Consider the following 12,967-nt stretch of genomic DNA (forward strand, 5'->3'; position numbering starts at 1 on the left):
TCACTGCAACCTCCATCTCATGGGTTCAAGTGATTCTCTGGCCTCAGCCTCCCAAGTAGCCAGGATTATAGTCCTGTGACACCATGCCCAGCTAATTTTTTGTATTTTTTTTTTAGTGGAGAAGGGGTTTCACCGTGTTAGCCAGGATGGCCTCGGTCTCCTGACCTTGTGATCTGCCTGCCTCGGCCTCCCAAAGTGTTGGGATTATAGGCATGAGCCACCGTGCCTGGCCCCCATTCTACACTTTTTTTTTCTCCACTCTGTGGATGGTTTCTTTTGCTGTGCAGAGGCTTTTTAGTTTAATGAAGTCCTATTTGTCCATTTTGTTTTTTGTCGCCTGTGTTTTGATGCATGATCTAAACACATTTGAAGGTTACAAACCAACTTATGCTGCAGAATGTCCCTCAATTTGGCTTTATCTGATATTTCCTTGTGGCTAAATTCAGCAGGAATATCACACAAGTGAGCTGTATTCCTCTTATCAGATACTCTCAGGTGGTGTATAATTTCAATTTGTCCCATTACTGACAATGCTCACTTTCCTCACTTGGTTCAGGTGGTATCTTCTAGGCTTCTTTACTATAATTTCCTTTGGTAATTAGTAAGTGTTTTGTAGGGAGGTAACTATGAAAATATGTAAATATTGTATTGCCCATTAACTAATTAATTAATATCAATGTATTAGTCAGCTTAGGGTTACCATAAAAAACCCATAGATGTTCCCAACCTGGTAGAGTAGAATCTGGTTGGTGGTGACCATCTCATACCAGCCAGGGACAAAGCAACCCCTTGTTTATCCTAGCTTGGCTTTTGGTTTGTGCCCATGCTTGGTTCATGCCTTGGACACATGGAAGAAGGAAAAAAGAATACCATAGAGGGGGTGGCTTAAACAATAAAAATTAAGTTTCTCACAGTTCTGGAATCTGGAAAGTTCAAGATCAAAGTCCAGCCTGGTTTGGTTTCTGGTAAGGGCTCTCTTCCTTGCTTGTAGATGGCAGTCTTCTTGGTGTGCCCTCAGATGGCAGAGAGAGAGAGGTCTCTTTCTTTTATAAAGCCCCACCTTTATGATTTCATTTAACCTTAATTACTTCATAAAGGCCCTATTTCCAAATACATATCTACAAAGACATTGGGAGTTAGGCTTTCAACATATGACTTGTGGGAGAATACAATTCAGTCCATTAGTATGGACTCAAGGTTTTCTATCTTATTTGATTGGTTATTATCTATTGATTTCAATAATTATTTTGATGCTTAAATTATCATTTGTTTAGCTGGTGGGACCCCTTTCAAACCAGCTTGGCTCATCTTGTATTTTCCCTGCATCAGCTCTGAAGTCAGCCATTTCTCCAAGCAGATTTTTTCCTTTCAATGGGGGAATGGTATTTAGAAGCCACGATCTTAGTACTATGTATTTGCATTATTATTGAGATCTTGCTGCTCCCAGGCCCTCTCAGGGAGAAAGGGAACACACACACACACACACACACACACACACACACACACACACACACATATATATATATACACACACACCCAAAGATATTCAGGTTTAAGTATTGCTATGGTTTGAATGTATCCCCCCAAAAGTTTGTTAGAAACTTAATCCCCAATGCAACAGTGTTGGGAGGTGGTGCCTAATAAGAGGTAATTAGGTCATGAGGGTGAAGCCCTACATGTATGGATTAAGGCCATTTTTGAAGGAGTGGGTTGGTTATTGTGGGAGTGGGTTTCTGAAAAAAAGATGAGTTTGGATGATCTTCTTTCTCTGCCTTGTGTGCTCACGTCCATCTTCCACTCACGTTATCATGCAGAAAGAAGACCCTAGCCAGATGACAGTGCCATGCTCTTGGACTTTCCAGCCTCCAGAATCATAAGCCAAATAACCTTCTATTATTTGTAAATTACCCAGTTTGTGGTATTCTGTTATAGCAGCAGAAAATAGACTAAGACAAGTATCTATCTACCTATCTACCTACCCCCTCTATGTACTGAAAATCTTGACTTCACATTGTGAACAGAAGTTCTCTGAAAATGAGTTTGGAAGAAAGAGACTTTATTCCAGAGAACAAATTGCAAACTGGAGAGATGCAGCCTTCATTGTAAAATGAAGGTGCATTCCAGAGAACAAAGAGAGGACTCAGGTATTATAGCAAAAGTTTCTCTGCCCAGGTTCCCAATCAAGTCTATTTATGCAAATGAAGTATGGAAAAACTTAGTTCTGATTGGTCAGTGCAGCTGAGTTCTGATTGGTCAATACCACTGAGCCCTGATTGGCTCATACAACTAAACCCTGAGTTGGAGGCAGGTGATCTCTGATTGGTTGATTTCCAAACCCCAACAGAAATTTCTGTCAGTTGTTTCTTTCCAACTACCAACGGGGGATATTTCTGGGTGCAGTTTATCTTGGCACCCACAAAAGGAACTGGTTTGGCTTGATCATAGAAAGGAAGTTCCTATGATAGTTTTTGTTTTTTTTGAGATGGAGTCTCACTCTTGTAACCCAGGCTGCAGGCTGGAGTGCAGTGGCACGATCTTGGCTCACTGCAACCTCTGCCTCCTTTGTTCAAGTGATTCTTCTGCCTCACCCTCCTGAGTAGCTGGGATTATAGGTGGGTGCCACCACACCCGGCTAACTTTTGTATTTTTTTAAGTAGAGACGGGGTTTTATCATGTTGGCCAGGCTGGTTTTGAGCTCCTGACCTCAATTGATCCACCTACCTCGGCCTCCCAAAGTGTTGGGATTACAGGCATGAGCCACCGCACCCAGCGGATAGTTTTAAAACATCTTTCTGAGAACACAGAGTATAAGACTGTTCTTAATGTGGTTTGGATCTGTGTCCCCACCCAAATCTCATGTTGAATTTTAATCCTCAGTGTTGGAGGAAGGACCTGGTGGGAGGTGGTTGAATCACAGGGGCAGATTTCTCTCTTTTTGTTTTCATGATAGTGAGTGAGTTGAAACCGGGTAATGGGCAGAGGTTGGAACAATTTGGAGGGCTCAGAAGAAGACAGGAAAATGAAAGTTTGGAACTTCTGAGAGACTTGTTGAATGGTTGTGACCAAATGCTGGTAGTGATATGGACAGTGAAGTCCAGGCTGAGGAGGTCTCAGATGGGGATGAGGAACTTAATGGAAATTGGAGCAAAGGTGACTTTTATTATACTTTAGCAAAGAGGTTGGAGGCATTGTGTCTCTGCTCTAGAGATCTGTGAAACTTTGAGCTTGGGAGTGATGATTTAGGGTATCTGGTGGAAGAAATTTCTATGCAACAAAGCATTCAAGGTGTGGCCTGGCTGCTTCTAGCAGCCTGTGCTTATATTCATGAGCAAAGAAATGACATAAAACAAAAACTGGAACTTATATTTAAAAGGGAAGCAGAGCATAAAAGTTTGGAAAATTTGCAGCCTGGCCATGTGGTAGAAAAGAAAACCCCATTTTCAGGGAAGGAATTCAAGTCAGCTACAGAAATTTGCCTAAGAGGAGCCAAATGTTAGTAACAAAGACAATGGGGAAAATGCCTTGAAACCATGACAGAGACCTTCACAGCAGCCCCTCCCATCACAGGCCCAGAGGCCTAGAAGGGTTTCTTGGGCCAGGCCCAGGGCTCTGCTGCCCTGCGCAATCTTGGAACAGTGCTCCCTGCACCCCAGCTGCTCCAGCTCCAGCTACGGTTCAAAGGGCTCCAGATATATCTCAGGCCACTGCTTCAGAGGGTGCAAGCCATTAAGACTTGTCAGCGTCTTTGTGGTGTTAAGCCTGTGGGTGTGCAGAGGGAAGAAGTTGAGGGTTGGAAGCTTCCACCTAGATTTCAGAGAATTTATGGAAACACCTGGATGTCCATGCAGAATTCTGATGCAGGGGTGGAGCCCTCATGGAGAACCTCTACTAAGACAGTGTGGAGGGGAAATATGGGGTTGGAGCCCCCACATAGAGTCCCCACTGGGGTACTGCATAGTGGAGCTGTGAGAAGAGGACCACTATCCTCCAGACACCAGAATGGTAGATCCATTGTCAGCTTGTACCATGTACCTGAAAAAGCTGCAGGCACTCAATGCCAGCCCTTGAGAGCAGCCATGGGAGCTGAGCCCTGCAGGCCAGAGGAGCAGTACTGCCCAAGGCCTTGGGAACCCACCCCTTGCATCAGTGTAGCCTACATGTGAGACATGGAGCCAAAGGAGATTATTTTGGGGCTTCAAGATTTACTGACTGCGCTGCTGGATTTTGGACTTGCATGGGACCTGTAGCCCCTTTGTTTTGGTGATTTATCTCTTTTGGAATGGGTGTATTTATTCAATGTCTGTAGCCCCATTGTATCTTGGAAGTAACTAACTTGTCTTTAATTTTACAGGCTCACAGGCAGAAGGGACTTGCCTTGCCTCAGACGAGGCTTTGGACTGTGGACTTTTGAGTTAATGCTGAAATATGTTAAGATTTTGGGAGACTCTTGAGAAGTGATGATTGTATTTTGTAATGTGAGAGGAGCCTGACATTTGGGAGGGGCCAAGTGCAGAATGATACAATTTGAATCTGTGTTCCTGCCCAATCTTATGTAGAATTGTAATTCATAATGTTGGAGGAGGGGGCCTAATGAGAGGTGATTGGATCATGGGGGCAGATTTCCCACTTGCTGTTCTCATGATAGTGAGTGAGTTCCCATGAGATCTGGTGGTTTAAAGGTGTATAGCACCTCCCCCTTCACTCTCCTCTTCCTGCTCCTGCATGTAAGATGTGCCTACTTGTCCTTTGCTTTCTGCCATGGTTGTAAGTTTCCTGAGGCCTTCTCAGCCATACTTCCTGTAACTTTGAGCACCTCAGTTAGCCATGGGGAATTCATTTTGTCTGTTGGCCAGGGACATACTTCGACATTTCCCTCCCTTTGGTTGAAACCTGCCACGGGCAGCATTGACTACCAGTGTTATGTCTTTGTCCCATATTATTGTTGAAGTGACGTGGCTACCTGCTCTGGGTCCATGTAGTCCCTTGGTGGGACTTCTGTGACTGAGAGACTCATAGCCAATTTGAACAGCCTGGGCCAGGCAAGGTAGAAAGTCAGGTAAGCAACTGTTAATTGTCTAAGAGTGTTCCTTGTTGGAGTTTGGCAGAGGCATCAGGAAATTAGGAGAATTCAGGGTGTAGTTCAGTCTACAGGTAGATAACAAGGATCTGAAAACAATGTTCAGGTCTACAATATAGTAACAGTTATATAGTTTTTCTTTGGAAACATAAGTTTTTCTTTTTACACTGATTTTATAGGAATCTTAAATTTAAAACCTTTTGAGTTTAGGAAGCCAAATGAAGGCAAACTTTAGATTTCACTTACAATCTTAGTGTCCTTGGGCATGCCTGGAAGTAGCAATTTTGACTCACTTACTGTAAGCCTGGGAACTCTTGAAGCCAGGCATTTTATGTACATTCTTAAATATGACATTTCAGTCAAAACCTTGATATTATAACTGAGAATTCCAGCTGTATCCTGCTTATAGAGAGCATGTAAATAAAATAAGCATACTCACAAATAGTTTCTAAATTTTGGAGATCTCAAGTAGGGAGAAAAAGCAAATGCTTCCACTTTTGTTAACAAAAGGATATTTTACTAAATTATTACAAACTATAAAAAATTATGAAGTAAATTTCCTTGAATCTGAAAAACAAAACATGTAAGAAAAGAATCCTCTAAATAAAAGTCATAAAACATTATCCTTATCAATTACTTAATTTCATGTAATCAATTTTACCTTGCTTGACACTGATCAGCAGTTCCATGAAAAGCAATTTTGGACTATAGCTGATTGACAACACATGTCACTATATCTCAGAATTTTATCACATGCAATTTTGAAACACATTTTAATAACACATTTACACATGTAACTTAAAGAAAGTTAAAAATAATTTTTATTTGACAATGCTTCCTAATAATATCTAAAAGATGTAATTTAGGGCTTTGATCCCAGGAAACCTTCCAAAGATGTCACAAGGTTTAAAGTTCAAAGTATCTGATTCAATAGAATCAAAGTTCGCTGCAAGATGATAGTTATTCATTTAACCAGACTGACAATCAAAAGATGTCAAAAACAATAGAAAAAGTTACATGAATGTAAAAACCTTAACCCTTTTAAAGCTCAGTTTTCCTAAGTAATGAAAAACCTAATAAAGATAACTTGAAGCACAGGAAATTATCTTGGTAAAACAGAATCTTTGTTTCTCAGGCCAATTACCCACAAGGCAAAGAAAAGAAAATCTCTTGCAATGTGATTGCTTTTTCTTTTGGTAAGTTCATTTAGATAACCTGAAAGTTAAACCTGATGAAAAGTGAACTGGCAGAACCAGAAAAATGTTACAGCAGTCAACAAAAAGGTTGAAGGAGAATGTTATCATCCCAACCAAGCAAAAACCATATCTTTTTAGGATAGAAAGAAGGAGAGCTGTATTTCCAACCTGAAACTAGGGAAAGAAGTTAGATAGATTCCAGGGAGAAATGTGGCAGAAATAGAAACTGTTTGTAATTGAGAGGATGGCTGTCAAAGAAAAAAATTTCAGAATTAATCAAAACCTCTTATAATTTTACTAAGAGCAAATCTACATTCTAAGAAAACCTTGCTATTCTAACACAGGGGACAAAATCTGCATCAGTGTGTTTTTCACATCAAAGTTCAATCCCTAGTAAGACCCATAAATAATTTCCCTCCAATTGTAGACAAATTGATGACACAGAAAATTTCCTCTATAAATGCTATTTTTATAAACCTTATCATGACTTACTCAGACCATTTATGATATGCTTGGACTTTCTGCTTTTTCTTACACTTTCTCTTTCTTAAATAACCAATCATTTTACTCTAGGAGAAAAATTTGCCATATAGCATTCTTTCTTATACAAAATAATCCTCTTTCTTTTCAACCTTTCTTACCAAAAATGCATCATATTCTTCTCATATACTTACATATGGAATGGTCTTTTTCATCTCTAGTAGTTTAATCACACACATTAGTTATAACGTCAACTCTTAGAAACCCTAATTTTCAATGAAAACCCAGGAAGTTATCAATTTTTCTTTTGAGACAGAGTCTCACTCTATCACCCAGGCTGGAGTGCAGTGGCACAATTTTGGCTCACCTCAACCTCCGCCTCCTGGGTTCAAGCTATTCTCGTGTCTCAGCCTCCCAAGTAGCTGGGACTACAGGCACACACCACCACACCTGGCTAATTCTTATATTTTTAGGACAGATGGGGTTTTGCTGTGTTGGCCAGGGTAGTCTCAAACTCCTGACCTCAGGTGATCCACCTGCTTTGGCCTCCCAAAGTGCTGGGATTACAGACATGAGCCACCACACCCAGCTAGAAGTTATCAACTCTTAACCACCAATCACATACCAAAAATTCATGAATACACATTTTACAATTTCCAGAGACATAGGCTTTCTAACAAAACAACTCTTTAATATGAAACAGGACATTTCTACTAACAGATTCAAAAAACTTTTGTTTTTCTTGGAAATAAGAAGCCAGCAGTATATGAGCCTATACTTATATTCAACAACAAATATCTTGGCATTATGTTTTATCTGGAAATGACCTAGACATTCAATGAACATCCATCATTTAACTTAGCTTAACTAAACTCTAAGGGTATACTTACCAAAGAGATTTAAAAAACCTTCCCAAGTAAACATATTACAAAACATAAACCATTATCAAAAGCTAATTTACAAAATTTATCCTGTCCACATTCACCAAATCCATTCACTCTCAAATAATTATGCCTAGAAAATTTCCAGAGACATCAAACAAATCTAGCCATTATCCCAAGCTGTTTCTGTCAACCAATTGTACATTATTGCATTCCAGGCAAATATTACAAAAGCAAGAACTCTAAAGTTAAATACATGCACATTTTGCTGATAACTCAGAAGATGCAGCAATTTACATCAAAGCAACAATATTAGTCTAGTCCCATCTGCCAAAAGATGACTAAATCACATTAACTTGAAAAGCATTTCAGGTTATTCACTTAATCTATGAGTATTCCTTTTTTTTTTTTTTAAGAGATGGGCTCTCACTGTCACCCAGGTTGGAGTGCAGTGGCCCAATCATAGCTGACTGCAGCCTCAAAATCCTGAGCTCAAGTGATCCTCCCACCCCAGCCTCCTGAGGAGCTTGGATTACAGGCATAAGCCATTGCACCTGGCAAGTACTCATTTATTTATAAAACAATTTGGAACTATAGACAATATATGAATAGATATGTAAACATATATATGCACAAAAATACAGACACAAATAAAGATCTTATAGCTTTTGTTTTAAAACTTAGCCATGAGTTAAGTAAAACTCATTAGTTTAAAAAAACAATTTGATTCCAACTGCATTTCTGTAAATGGAACAGGTTGAAATTTATCTGTTCCACATGGCTGAAGCCTTTATTGAGCTTTAAAGAAAATAGGGTAGCAAATTTATACCTCAAGCACAGAAGGAATTTAAGCTTTTTCAAGAAATCTGGGTGTGTTAGAAGAGGATTAAAATGGGTATCAATGTAACATACAATTGCAGGAATTTCTCACAGGACTTTACAAGAAACACACAGACAAGTTCAGAAAAAATTAGAAATGTTTCCAAAATAACCAGCTGAAAGAGTGAAAGAGGCAGGAGAAAGTGAGGGATAAAGGACAAGTGGCAAAAAGATTTTCTGAAAGAAAGACTGGAAGAAGACAGGAAGACAGGAAGAGTGGCAGAAAGGGGAATGAAGACAGGAAGAGTGGCAGAAAGGGGAGTCTAGTGGAAGAAGTTTCTTCCAGAGGGTTTTTTGCAGTTTTAGTTTCAGGCTTACAAGCTCTAATCTCTCTTTCTATTTCATTAAGGCATTCACTCAATTTGGAATTTTTTTTTCTCTCTCTCTTTCTGAGACAAGATCTCACTCTGTCACCCAGGCTGGAGTGCAGTGGTGCAATCTTAGCTCATTGCAGTCTCTGCCTCCCTGGTTAAAGTGATTCTCATGCTTCAGCCTCCCAAGTAGCTGGGACTACACGTGTGCACCACCATGCCCAGCTAAGTTTTGTATTTTTAGTAGAGATGGGGTTTCACCATGTTGCCCGGGCTGGTCTCGAACTCCTGACCTCAAGTGATCCACCCACCTTGTCCTCCCAAAGTGCTGGGATTACAGGCATGAGCCATCACATCCAGCCTGGAATTATTTTCTCTTAAGGGAGGCAATAGTAGCCTTTTGATTCTGTTTAGAATTTTCTAAAGGACCAAGCCAAATGCCCATCAATGATAGACTGGATAAACAAAATGTGGTACATGTTCACTATGGAATATTATGCAGCCATAAAAAGGAATGAGATCATGTCCTTTGCAGGGACATGGATGAAATTGGAAACCATCATCCTCAGCAAACTAACACAGGAATAGAAAACCAAACACCGTATATTCTCATTCATAAGTGAGAGTTGATCAATGAAAACACATGAACACAGGGAGGGGAACTACACACACTGGGTCCTGTTGCGGGGTGGGGGCAAGTGGAGAGAGAGCATCAGGACAAATAGCTAATACATCTTGGGCTTAAAACATAAATGATGGGTTGATAAATGCAGCAAACCATCATGGCACATGTATACCTATATAACAAACCTGAATGTTCTGCACATGTATCCCAGAACTGAAAGTAAAATAAAATAACTTTCAAAAGGTCCAGTTGCACTGCAGAGAGCCCCTAGTCCTGGGAAACGAGGTGCAGCCACCCCCTTGCCTGTCATGTAATGCACATTCCTGGGAAATCTGGTGCTAAACCATTTGTAGATAACTTGCTTCAAAAAAAAAAAAAAAAAAAAAAGGCCAATTGGGAAAAAAAGACTTTCTGTCTGCAGCCATACCACCTTGAATGTGACAGATCTCATCTGAAAAAAAAACTTTCCATTATCTCTGGCAGTTTTGGTGTTTTCTATTCCAATTGTGCAAGCAGGAACATTTGAAATTTCAAAAGAGCTCCATTTCTGCCAAGGAAGTTTAGGATTATCCTAGGTAATTTTTGTCCAGAGACTTAGCCAATTGTAACCCCCTGGATTATAATTTTTGCCTATAAAGCCAGCTGGAGTGCTGAAAAGTGGCTGATCAGCAGAGAAAACTTAAAATACAAGCTACCCATTGCACTGACTTAACAAAGACATCCCTTCCCTTCCAGTGTCCTTAGCGTGAATGTCTCCACAAAACTTTTGCACTGACCTGACAAATGCATCCTTTCAAGTGCAGTAGAAGTCCATGCATCCTGGCAAAACTGAAGTGTAAGCATATCCCACGAAGTATGAGGGTACCCCACAAAGTGCAAGCATATCCCGCAAATGGGTACCTTGTGGAGCCAGATGAACAGGCTTCCTGAAGAAAATTAAGTCTGTGAGACCTTAGCCAAAGCATGGGAATTCAAGAGGACTTACTGGAGGCCACCCCCCTACTCACCTCCCATCCTGAAGACAACTGAGGCCAAGAAGACAACTGAGTCCAAGGGGCTCTTGCAGGCCCTAATGTATTGGTTTAGGATGATGCAGGGAGGAGAGTTGTAGTTTGCTTCAAATCCCACTTCTGATGCCAAGAATGCGAATGAAAGTTCTCTGAAAAAGGGAGTGCCAGGGTGGGCCCATGGGCCTCCTCCGGTGGTGCTGGGCTTGAGGGCCTGAGCAAGGCACAGCCCTCACGAAGTGGCCAGGATCTCCTCAGGGATGGCTTTGGGTGGAAGCTCTTGAGAACTCCTCTCAATCTGGCTTGGGGCTTGCCCTCACTCTCCTCATCTTCTGCCTCTCTCCCAGTCGCAGCCCTGTGCCTGCCATGGAGAAGATGGAGCTGATCCTAGAAGGCCAAGCTGGCTGAGCTGGCCAGATGGTATGACTACATCACTACCTGGGTGAAGGCTGTGACAGAGCAGGGCACCAAGCTGTTCAACGAGGAGATCAACCTGCTTTCAGTGGTTTACACATACATGGTCAGGGGATCACAGGTCTGCCTAGAGGGTCATCTTGAGCATTGAGCAGAAAACTGTTACCTTTGACAAGAAGTTGCAGCTGATTAAGGGCTATCAGGAGAAAGTAGAGTCTGAGCTGAAATCCATCTGTACCACAGTCCTGGAATTGCTGGATAAGTATTTAATAGCGGATGTGACTAATCCAGAGAGTAAGGTCTTCTAATTGAAAATGAAGGGAGATTACTTCCTGTACCTTGTGGAAGTTGCAAGTGGTGATGATTGAAAACAAGATAGATAATTCCCAAGGAGCTTACCAAGAGGCATTTGATATAAGCAAGAAAGAGAGGCAATTCACCCACCCAGTCTACCTGGGGCTTCCTCTTAACTTTTCTGTATTTTACTGTGAGACCCTTAATAATGCAGAGCTCACCTGCATGCTGAATAAAACAGATACACCTCAGAACTTGATACACGGAATGAAGATTCATACAAAGACAGCACACTTACCTGCTTAGAGACAACCTAACACTATGGATATCAGACAGTGCAAGGAAGAATGTGATACAGTAGAAGGGGCTGAAAACTAAATGCATAAAGGGTGTCATCCTTCCTTCCTTCAAGAAACCTTTTTATGCATCTTCATTCCTTATTCCACTTGAATTTCCTATAGCAAAGAAACCCATTCATGTGCTTGGAATTCACTGTTTATAGTTTTTTCACACTGCATCTTTGGGAAAACTCCATTCCCTGATTTTTGTTTGTCTTGGCCTTCCTGGTGTACAGTTACTGCTGTAGAAAAGCATTCATAGCTTAATTTCATATAAACATAAGTACCTTCCAAATGCTTATGTAGAGGACTAAAAAATGTACCTGGTATTTAAGTAATCTGAACCAGTTTTGCAAATGGCTGTGTTTTGTATTACTGTGAAGATATAAAAATGTAGTTAATTATAATTTAAAGAATGTTCTGCCAAGACCAGCTCAGTTGTGGAGACCCTAACCCAGAGGTGCTAGAGGAATTAAAGACACACACACAGAAATATAGTGTGTGGAGTGGGAAATCAGGGGACTGACAGCCTTCAGAGATGAGAGCCATGAACAGAGATTTACCCACATATTTATTGACAGCAAGCCAGTGATAAACATTGTTTCTATAGATTATAGATGAATTAAAGTATTCCTTATGGGAAACAAAGGGATGGGCCGAAACAAAGGGATGGGCCAAAACAAAGGGATGGGCTCTGGCTAGTTATCTGCAGCAGAAACATGTCCTTAAGGCACAGATCGCTCATACTATTGTTTGTGGTTCAGGAATGCCTCTATGCGGTTTTCTGCCCTGGGTGGGCCAGGTGTTCCTTGCTCTCATTCTGGTAAACCCACGGCCTTCAGCGTGGGCATTATGGCCATCACGAACATGTCACAGTGCTGCAGAGGTTTTGTTTATGGCCAGTTTTGGGGCCAGTTTATGGCCAGATTTGGGGGCCTATCTCCAGCAGTGTTCCATGTAACTTCTTAATTTCTACATTCCCTCCCTTACTCTTTGGGGGTTTCTACTCAATAATCAACTTTTCCATGCTCTTAATGTATTCTTTTTAGTAGAAATCCAGAAATATCAGATTGAATGGAAAAGCACTTGCCATTTCTGGGTTGAGGTGTCACAAATTGAAATGTCTCCTTATCACATATTATGGAGGTCATATGTATCTGTGGAAAGAGTAAATAAGAGTTTCCTTATTCACTTTTCATTTGCTGCTGTTTAAGTTGGCAGCTTTCCCTCCCAATAAAAATTCATTTACACTTCCTGCCTTTATAGTTCTGGTATCTACTTTACTATGTAATAGAAGTAGCATGTTGCTGCCCGAATACTAGCATTTCTTTTGGCAAACTGAAGTACATGTCACTTCTTAACACACTAGAAAGGGGAAACAAAGCACACAAGTCCAAGTCTAAAACTTTAGTACATTTCTATGCAGATTTGTGTATATGTAAGAGGGTGTCCTGTTTGTCTAGTG

At 40.9% G+C, this 12,967-nt stretch overlaps 1 non-coding gene and 1 pseudogene across 1 annotated transcript; both read left to right on the forward strand.

The window, feature by feature from the left end:
• The window catches only part of LOC129010722 (14-3-3 protein theta-like), a 37,294-nt pseudogene extending 25,752 nt beyond the window's left edge, over positions 1-11,542 (forward strand).
• On the forward strand, positions 718-851 carry LOC129011072 (small nucleolar RNA SNORA48). Its single transcript, XR_008493201.1, has one exon. It is a non-coding gene; the product is annotated as a small nucleolar RNA SNORA48 (small nucleolar RNA).
• Positions 11,543-12,967: the final 1,425 nt, after the last annotated feature.

This window comes from Pongo pygmaeus, chromosome 10, assembly GCF_028885625.2.
Source record: "Pongo pygmaeus isolate AG05252 chromosome 10, NHGRI_mPonPyg2-v2.0_pri, whole genome shotgun sequence".
In the NCBI taxonomy this organism is placed as follows: domain Eukaryota; kingdom Metazoa; phylum Chordata; class Mammalia; order Primates; family Hominidae; genus Pongo; species Pongo pygmaeus.